Raw genomic sequence first — 10,009 nt, forward strand, 5'->3', positions numbered from 1 at the left:
GTGAAGCACTTGATAGATTTGCTTTAGATGTGAAATTGAAGCTTACTGGGCAGAGTTCAAATAGAAAATATTTGTGTTTAACAGTGGGTTTTCAGAATTAAAATATGGTGTCCAAATACTGGTTACCTATTAAAGTAAGCTATTTGTATTGTCAACTTGATTATAATAAAATGGCACCAAGTTGTAAATACATGATTTTAATATTAAATATTTATGAAATTAATGTTTTGTGGGAGAAGAGGGGTTGTGGCAGTGGTCATAAACACAAGCTACATTTTAAAACCATACCACTTTCAGAAATCTTAATATATGAAAGTATTGTTCAGAGTAGAAAACTCATAAATAGTTTTAGTGTTAGATACCAGGTTTACTTGGGGTATCTATAAAAAAAAAAACAATGAATAAAAGAAGTGTAACCATAAAGAAAATGGAGCTTGTATGGATGCTTATTAGGGGAATATTTTTCACTTGGAAAATAAAATAATTTATTATAGTTTATTTCTTCAGAAGAAAACTACCCTGGAAATGTGCACTTCTCTATAAGAAATCATAGCGTGTTGTCTTTGTTTTCTGGTACTGTTATGAGTTTACGTGGTTGTAAGCTCATCTAAGATCCCATCTGGGTTTATAACCCCTTTCTCTTAATGCCTCAAAGGTTTCCTAACTGTGAGTGGATGTATTTAATGTGAGGAAACATTCCCAGTCTCCTTAACAGTCTGTTAAAGTGCTTGTTCCCTGAAACAGATACAGTTGTACCATCTGCAAATTATTTTGTACTGCCAGAGGAGATACTGAACCAACTTTTAGGCAAAGATTTTTGTCTTCTACAGGGATTTCCAGAACAGTGATAAGACAGGGAAATGCATTAAAAAACTTTATCCAAATGGTTTGAATACTTGTAACTTTCTGACCTAGAAGCTAGAAAGTAAAAAATTTCTATCCTGGTTCTGTCAGTGATTCATTGTGTGTCCTTGAGAAATTCATCTCTTTTTGTCTAAATCCTTTTGTCAGCTGTAAATTCAAGATAATACAGAACCATTTACTGACTTTTCAAAAATATTAAGAACTGCATATTGCTTTAAAAATGCAAAGATATGAATGCTAAACTTCAAAATAATTACAGCTGGAAAGTGTAAGCTTTTAAAAAGTACTTGGATGTCAAGGAAACGAAAGTGATTATTAGTGGTTAATGTGATTTTTGAGGTGATTTTCTTAAGGAGTAATGATTGAAAGCTTGTGTTTACACAGATCCTCAGACTGATGGGAGACAAAGCTCTCATGGTTCAATTGACAAGGAGGATCTGTTTTTATCAAGTTGAATTAGGTACACTCTGTAGCCTCTTCTAATAACCTATTTCAGTTATGACAAGAAGATTCACACGTATATATAGAGAAAATATATTTAATTGAGGTATCTTTAAAAATGAACTCTATGGGCTGAAAATTACTCTTGCTTTGAGATAAAGAACCTAGGAAAATAAGCAGAGTTATTAATGCTTCCCAACCTACACTTGATTCTTGAATTAAATTACAGTTTGAAGAATGCTTGCTTTTTAAAATGGCATTGAGAAGACTCTGTGGGTGCTTAACTTCTCACTTTTCATTTATCTTTTGAACAACTATGTAGTAATTTTCATTGCACATTGTATAACCCCCTTTTATGTGGTTTTTTTTTTTTAATCTATTTATTTATTTATTGGCTGTGTTGGGTCTTCCTTGCTGCGTGTGGGCTTTTCTCTAGTTGCAGCGAGCAGGGGCTACTCTTTGTTGCGGTGTGTGGGCTTCTCACCGCGGTGGCTTCTCTTGTTGCAGAGCACGGACTCTAGGCGCACAGGCTTCAGGAGTTGCAGCACGTGGGCTCAGTAGTTGTGGCTCACGGGCTTTTTTGCTCCGCGGCATGTGGGATCTTCCCGGACCAGGGCTCGAACCCGTGTCCCCTGCGTTGGCAGGTGGACTCCCAACCACTGCGCCACCAAGGAAGCCCCTATGTGGTGTTTATTATGCTTGAATTATTTGGTTTAATATGCTGTATACGGCGGGTCTGGATTTTTTAAGAACAGTCTGGACAGGATCCTATTTAGCTGCAAGGAACAAAGGCACATTCACGTTATCTTAACTGCCGGAGGCTTATTTTAAGATTACAGAGGACAGGAAGGCGACCGCCTCATCAGAGCCATGGCTGGTAAAATGGTGCTTTGTGTTGTGGGCGCAGCAGCTCTGATAGCTGTGGATGTCCCCTGCTCTGTAGTCGTCATGTGCCTACTTATGTTTCCCAGCTTCTCCCTTCACATAAAAAAGTGCTTTTCTTACAAGCACTTCAATATGAGGCTTTAAAAAGTCTTATTTAAGATAAATGACAAAAAAGCTTTCATATAATTATCTACAGGTTGATTTCAGATACCTTATCACCATAATACGTAATGAATTGGGCTATGTTAGCTTCAGTTAACTGTTTTCAGTTAACCCACGTAATTTGTTGAACTTCATATAGTGTAAATGATTTAACCGAAATGAATTTTGCTAGAGTCTCAAATTTGTTAACTCTTCTGCCTTTGTTAAATGTTTTAAATAGTTGATTAGCTCATAGTTTCCTAGTCTCTTGCAGTATAATTGATACATTGTCTATACTATTATACTTGGTTAACTGAAGGTATTATCTCTGTAAACTTCAACTTGTTGCCTATAAAATTTTCTCAGCAGAAACTAATGGTATTACATTTAAAAATGAAATACCTTGTCCTTTATTTAGAGGCCATATGTCTAGAAAGTCATTCTGTGTATAAAGATTAATCAACCAATCGAAAGACATAGCTTATTTTCTTTAGTGTTACCATTGACACCCGACAAAATATTGAATTACCGAGTTTTAGGTTCCGGGAGGTAGTGCCCCGGAAGCGGGGGAACGCGGAAGAGGCCGAGGCCGGCGCGGAGGAGTCTGGCCCGCAAGAGTACCACCCGGAGGAGCCCCGCTCCGGGCAGGAGATAGAGGCAGGGCGGCCGCGGCCGATGCTTCGCTCAGTGAACACGCGCGAGCCGTCCCAGGTCATCTTCTACAACCGCAGCCCGCGCGTGGTGCTGCCCGTGTGGCTCAACTTCGATGGCGAGGTGCAGCCCTACCTGACGCTGCCCCCCAGCACGGGCCGCCGAATCCATAGCTACCGGGGTCATCTTTGGGTCTTCCTAGCTGCTGGGACATCTGATGGGCTTCTAGGTAACCAAACCGAGCTGTTTGTGCCGTCTCTCAATGTTGATGGACAGCCTATTTTTGCAAACATCACACTACCAGTGTACGAAAGAGTGGTGCCTCCAGGTTGTGCGAAGCCTAGTCAAGCCTGAGGATTACAGGAGACTGGACATTGTGAGATCCCTCTACGAAGATTTGGAGGACCACCCAAATGTGTGGAAGGACCTGGAGCGGTTGCCCCAGGAGCATATTGAAAATCAGTGGATGGCAGAGGAGACTGAAGATTTTAATTGAAATTTACACTCCTGGATCTCGGCTTTTGACAGTCCTGAGAAGTCTTGATCTAGATCTAGGGCTGGTCACTTTTTCTCGGCTTCAAAGTGTCTCATTCTTGGAGTAAAAATGCTCCATTGCTTAAAAGAAAGTTAACTGACCTCACTACTGGGCACTGTGATGTTTAAGGGCAAATATCACAAAATGTAATTTAATGCCTGTCCCTTCTAGAAGTATTTATCAAGGGAAAGTAGTTGCATTTTTGCCTCCTAGTGAGTCAGGAAAGTTTCTGTGTAAGGACTTTTTGTAAATAATTCAGTGAGAATTGTAGCTTATTCTTGAGTTGTAGGAAAGCAGTGGCGTCTGCTTTTCATTCCTGTATCATGGTTGGTGATGTGCCCGCGTCCCGCTCTGAGAGACCAAGATGTCCTTGGGGCAGGGGCATATCCGTCTGCCCTTTGACGCTCCAGTACCTCGCACGTTATGAGCCTTCCCTCAGTGTTTGTTGAATGAACATACCAGTGGCTACTTTGGTAGAAAGTGTTAGAGGTTTTCACCCTGTTTTTTGAGGACGGGTGGTAGTGGGGACCTTAAAGTATATACAGTAAACGAATGTTTTCAAGGGCATCAATTTTATAGAAAGCAATTTTTATAATTTTCTAAATCGTGTCTTTTCTCTGTCCACTGTTGTTGCAGGGCTGTTTTATTTCTGTTTCTAAGCCAGGATTGGCTTTCCACAGTTCTTATTGATGATAGCTTTTTTGAAACTTGCTATCTGCACAGAAGATAGGAGAAAATAGCCGTCCCCTTGTTTAATCATAGTATTAAAGAGCTACTCCTGTACTATAAATAGGTTTTTGCCAAATGTGGGTACTTCTGTTCCTTTTTGTAAATCTATGACATTTTTGTTCGATTCAGCAGGTTTTCATCAGGCAGGATCTGGTGCCACTTTGCACCTGGCTGGAGGAGAGGACAAAGCCCTCCAGCCTCTCGGAAGTTACTGCTAACACACTGTGGATTTGGAGGGTAGCCTGGAATGTTTTCTAATTTTATACATGTACAGATCCTTTCCTATAGGCTGGACTTAAATTCATTAACTCAAATTCAGTACTTCTATCAGGCATCCTTTTTTGGTAGCTAATCATTAAAAAAAACAAAAAACAAAAAACAAAACTCCCCAGTAGAGAAAGTGTTGGAAGAGACAAAAATAAAGGAAGAGAAAAGATCCAATTAGGTACACTACTTAAATACAACCACTAACTTAACATTTTGAACTTTTAGCCTTTTTTTTGCTTGGTTTTACGTAGTTGAGATCATACTGAGTATAAGTTTTGTATTCTACTTTCTCATTTAACTTTATAACTTAAATATTTTTCCATGGTATTATAAGCTCTTCATAGACATGAGTGCAGCCTTCCTTTTATAAATAATGTTGGGATATTTCTTGGCATCTTTATTAGTTCCTTTGAGCACAGTTCCTGTGCTCTGATATCAGAGTGAAGTGAATGAATCAAACGCCTTACAGTTTTCCCACCTAATCTTATTCTCCTCTTTCAACATTCAACAAATAAGTGGGCTTTTTTTTTTCTTTAGCCTGTTGTGGTACTCATTCAGTGACACATCTATAATTTTTTTTTATCTAATTTTTTTGTCGAATTGTTCGGTAGGGAAGAAGAAATGCTGGTATAGAAGGCAGCCATATGATTTCAAAAGTGGGATAGGATGGAAGATTTAAGGAAGCCTGCTGGTGCTCGATTAGTTCAGTGTTGGTTTTATTATTTTTTAAACCTGTCTTTGTGTCAAAATGAGATTTCATGTTCCTGTCAAAACTTGCAATATGAGTACTGTGTTTTTTGTGTTGTCCAAGGAAGATTGAAAACCTATAGCATGTATGCACTCATTTGAAATCTTATGAATGTATTAAATGTATTGCTTTTAAGAGACTGTGATCTTATCTATTTTGAGTTTAAAAAAAAAAGCTTTTTTGGATACATTAAATGGTCCTAAGTAAAGGAAAAAAAAATTGAATTACCAACAAAATTACCCATATACCTACTGTACCAGTAAATAACTCTATTAGCTTTCTTTCTGAAAATCCCTTATATTTACAAGTATAATTCATTCACAAAACTGCACTCCACATAATTGGGACTTAATGCTTCAGCGAAGAAAATGAAAAATGTAGCCTGTCTCCTCAGGGCTGTATAGTCAGATATCTCTTTGTCCTTTGGTGGATTTACACACTTTCTGACATCAAGTTTTGATCAAATGAAGAGAGTATCTCCAGCGATTTGTACAGTCTGGGTGACTACATGAAATAAAACCAGTGAGGCATGGCCTTGCAGGCAGGCCTCTTTACGCTGGAATTCTTGGTGCCAAGGGGAGCTAAGTCCTAGCCAGGCCATGGCTCCATCCACTGAGTTTTAAATTTTCACTTTGTTTTTTCATTTCTGAGAGTTTTAATTATATCTGCCTAGATATTTTTGATATTTTCTCATTCTTTGATTAGTTTTTTAAATTCATCATTTATTTCATGAGATATTTCAAACATAATTATTTTACATTCTGTACTTGATAATTTCAATATCTGAAATTGAACAAAGCAGTCTATTATTTGTTGTTTCTGCTAACTCTCTCTCTCATGGTTGGTTCTATCCTTGCTGTATTTGGTAATTTTCATTTGGAGGTCATATTTTTCTTGAATTTAACACGTGGGAGCTGGTGGGCCTAATTTGGGATGCTTCCCTTTAAAGGGGACTTACGTTTGCTGTTTTTTGCTGGCTTTTAGGGTTTGTGCTTTGGGAGAAACAACAGCTACAATGAAGGAACATAAATAGTACCAGAGATGCAGTTTCAAAGAATGACAATAAAGGTTAGCTGGGAGTAGGTATTTGACAGTTCTTATTTAATATCGTTTATCAGAGTTGCAAACTAGAATGTACCAGCCATTAGCATCAAAAGCCTTAAAGTTGTTGTGACCCTCTTATACATGATTCTTGTAGCTTCAGTTTCCTTTCTCCTGCAAGAGGTGACAAAACATGGGACTCTAGAATGTGTGAGGAAGTGCAGACATTAGGTATAAGGAAAAGCATTTGCATGCTGTCTGTCCAGGCTTCTTCCTATTCTGCAAGGGCTGGTGAGTCTTGGGTATGTTTATCTTTATTCTCACGTTTGTGTTTTTTAGAAAAGTGAATGATCAATAAATGATTTAAGTTTTATAGTTTTAAAAAATGTCAGGAACACTACTGTGAGCCAGGAATAGTAATAATCTGGTACCTCTAAAATCCCTGGAGTCTCAAGTTTGGGCTCAAAGTTTGGGTTCTTGATTGCAAGAGTTAGCAGTTCAGCTCTGCTTCACTGGTCTCCATCCCACTTGCTTACGACTTACTGCCACTGCTCTAATTTTAGCCCATTGTTTTCATCTTCCCCTTGGAAATTTTCCTTACTTTTTAGTGAGCACAGGAATGTATGAATAATTATTTTTATAGTAATTTATTTGGGAAGAGTTAGAATAGCCTTTGAAAGTAGCTGATCTGTCATACTGCCAGAAGTGGGAGTCCCAGGAGTTATTAATTTATCATCACTTTAGAGAAGAGGAAACAAAGGCACAAAGATGTTAAGTAACTTGCCCAAGATCACAGAGCTGCCGAGTGATAAAGCCATTGTTGGAACCCATGTGGTCTGGCTCCAGAACCTACACTTTAACCACCACATATGAGTCTGAATCTCAGGGGAGATTGCACACATATTACAAAGAATTGGTTGTTGAGACCATGAGAGATGATAGGATACCAAGGGAATGTGGAGGATAGAGCAATGAACTGAGGGTGGAGCACCAATATAAGGAAAATTTGAGGGGAAGAGGACCTTGGAGAAGAACTATTGATAACGATATGAAATGCAGGAGGAAGTGTAAGAAAACAAAGTGTCACACAAGTTGAGGGAATAGAATTTCAAGGAGGGAGTGGTAAGTTAGTCATCATAGGCAGCAGTATGATACGAGAAAGACCAAAAATTATCCTTTTGAGTTCGGCAATTAGAAAGTCACTGTCTTTATTGAGGGTGCTATAGACTGAATGTTGAATGTTTCTGTCCCCACAAAATTCATGTTAAAACTTAATCCCCAACGTGATGGTATTTGGAGGTGGGTGGGGCCTTTGGGAGGTGATTAGTCATGAGAGTGGAGCTCTCATGAATGAGATTAGTGCCCTTACAAAAGAGGCCCCAGTGAGTTCTTATTCCCTCTCCTCTCTGTGAGGACACATGTGAGAAGATGGCCCTCTGTGAACCAGGAAGCAAGTTCTCATCAGACACTGAATGTGCCATTGCCTTGATCTTGGAACCACCAGCCTCCAGAACTGTGAGAAATAAATGCTTGTATTTTAAGGCACCAAGTTTATGGCAGTCTGAATGCATTAAGACAGAGGGTGAATTTTTTTTTTTTCCAGAGGGTGAATTTTAGTAGTGTATCGAGGATTAAATTGGAAGTGATGCACTGTGGATGGATCACTCTTTTCAGAAGTTTGCTTGAGGAGAGAAACTGGATGGTTTGGTGAGAGGGAAGCACAAGATCAAGAGGTCAAGATGTTTAAAGGTTTAGAAAATAGAACTAAGGAGAATGAGATAAAAATGAGTTACTAAAACCATAAATTTTATTCTACCTTGAAATATATTATTATAGCAGATCAATGTTTTAAAACTTAGTTACATTTCCCCTTACACTTATCCAGCTCTGTTTTCTTATATCAAATGGAAAAAATATTAAATACTCAGAGGTAAAGTGAAGTGGGTATTTTATTTCCTGACAGCCATACTTCCCTCCTTGTCCAAGAGTTATTCCTTAAATAAAACACTGATTTGAAAAATTATATCTTGTTATTTTAGCTAAAACAAACAAGTATTTTGACAGAGAATCGAAGTTACTTAGCTTGGAGGCAAGAAAGCAACTATGTGGCCCCATAACTCTTGGAGCTTTTTATTATGATATGAAGAATTAATTATTGAGAATTGTGATCAGTTCTTATCTTTATGAAGGATAAAAAGAAGGAATGGACTTCATTTTTAAACAGAGGTATTTAGATCTAAATAAGAGCCATTTATTAAACAAGTTTTTTTGTTTTTGTTTTTTTTGTTTGTGGTACACGGGCCTCTCACTGTTGTGGCCTCTCCCGTTGAGGAGCAACAGGCTCCGGACGCGCAGGCTCAGTGGCCACGGCTCACGGGCCCAGCCGCTCCGTGGCATGTGGGATTTTCCCGGACCGGGCCACGAACCCGTGTCGCCACCAGGGAAGCCCTATTGAACAAGTTTGTTAGCACTGCCTTTGTTTCTTAGTGGCTGATCTCTCAGCATTTAGTAGCTTATCAATACCTCCACTCTCCATTGTCAGAGAAGACCAAAGCGGAAACTCCCGGGTCTGAAGTTCCAGGTCTCCAGGCAGTTTTATTACCCTGTGAGAAAACTCTTACTTGGGTCAAATGTTCTCCAATTTTGGGTTGTGTTGGAAACACCTGGGGAGCTCATTTAATATGCATGTTCTAGGGTCCCACTGCTACAGCTTCTGATCCAGTAAGTGCTGGTTGGAGTCTGAGAATATGCATTTTTAGCAAGTTCTTGGGGTGATTCTAGACCCGTTGTGCTGAGGCCCATACTTGGTGAACGTTGGCCTACTCCCGCCTTTGGCAAAAATCGAGAACTATTAGGATGCATTCTCTGGCCCCTGCACTCCCCCTCCTCCAGGCATACATGATCCCAGGGTTCGTATATGATGCTTGAGCTTTTTAGTATTATTTCTATAACTATGTATTTTTTACTTTAAAAAAAAAGTGCTAAAACGTACTTTAAACAAATAAGCTGCCCTTCATCACTATTAAGAAAAAGAGGGCTTCCCTGGTGGCGCAGTGGTTGAGAGTCCGCCTGCCGATGCAGGAGACACGGGTTCGTGCCCCAGTCCGGGAAGATCCCACGTGCAGTGGAGCGGCTGGGCCCGTGAGCCATGGCCGCTGAGCCTGTGTGTCCGGAGCCTCCGCAACGGGAGAGGCCACAACAGTGAGAGGCCCGCGTACCGCAAAAAAAAAAAAGAAAAAGAAATTAATGTTGCATTCATAAAGAGTTTTGAACAGCAAAGCCATCATTTTGACCTATTTTTCTGCCTGGTTCCTGGACTCTCTCTTACTTTTTCCTGAGACTGGCTGTTCTCCCTTACCTCTTCTAAATTCCACCTTAGATTTCTTAAACATTTACCTGGCATCATGTATGGACCAGCTAAGAGGCAACTGCAGTGGGAGACAGGCAACCATAAGCGCTGTGATTTTCTAATTTTAAGCCGTTGATTCTCTCCAGCAACTGCTGGGAACTTAATCACCAAACTGCAGGGCCAGGACCCAGGCTTTCCCTCCACTTTCTGGACCGGACTTGTACCTGATTAGCCCTGTCTTACTTCTGCGCATTCCCTGTGTGACTTGCAAGGGTTAAATCAGAGCATGATCTACTTATTATCTAATGCCTATTTTGAAAATGCTGTCTCTGTCTATTACCATCATCCATATCATATC

The 10,009-nt window shown here is 39.6% G+C and overlaps 1 pseudogene; it reads left to right on the plus strand.

The window, feature by feature from the left end:
* The first annotated feature begins 2,889 nt into the window (after positions 1–2,889).
* On the plus strand, positions 2,890–3,478 carry LOC114905204 (annotated as a pseudogene).
* Positions 3,479–10,009: the final 6,531 nt, after the last annotated feature.

This window comes from Monodon monoceros, unplaced genomic scaffold (assembly GCF_005190385.1).
Source record: "Monodon monoceros isolate NGI ecotype Baffin Bay Population unplaced genomic scaffold, NGI_Narwhal_1 Super_Scaffold_21, whole genome shotgun sequence".
NCBI lineage: Eukaryota > Metazoa > Chordata > Mammalia > Artiodactyla > Monodontidae > Monodon > Monodon monoceros.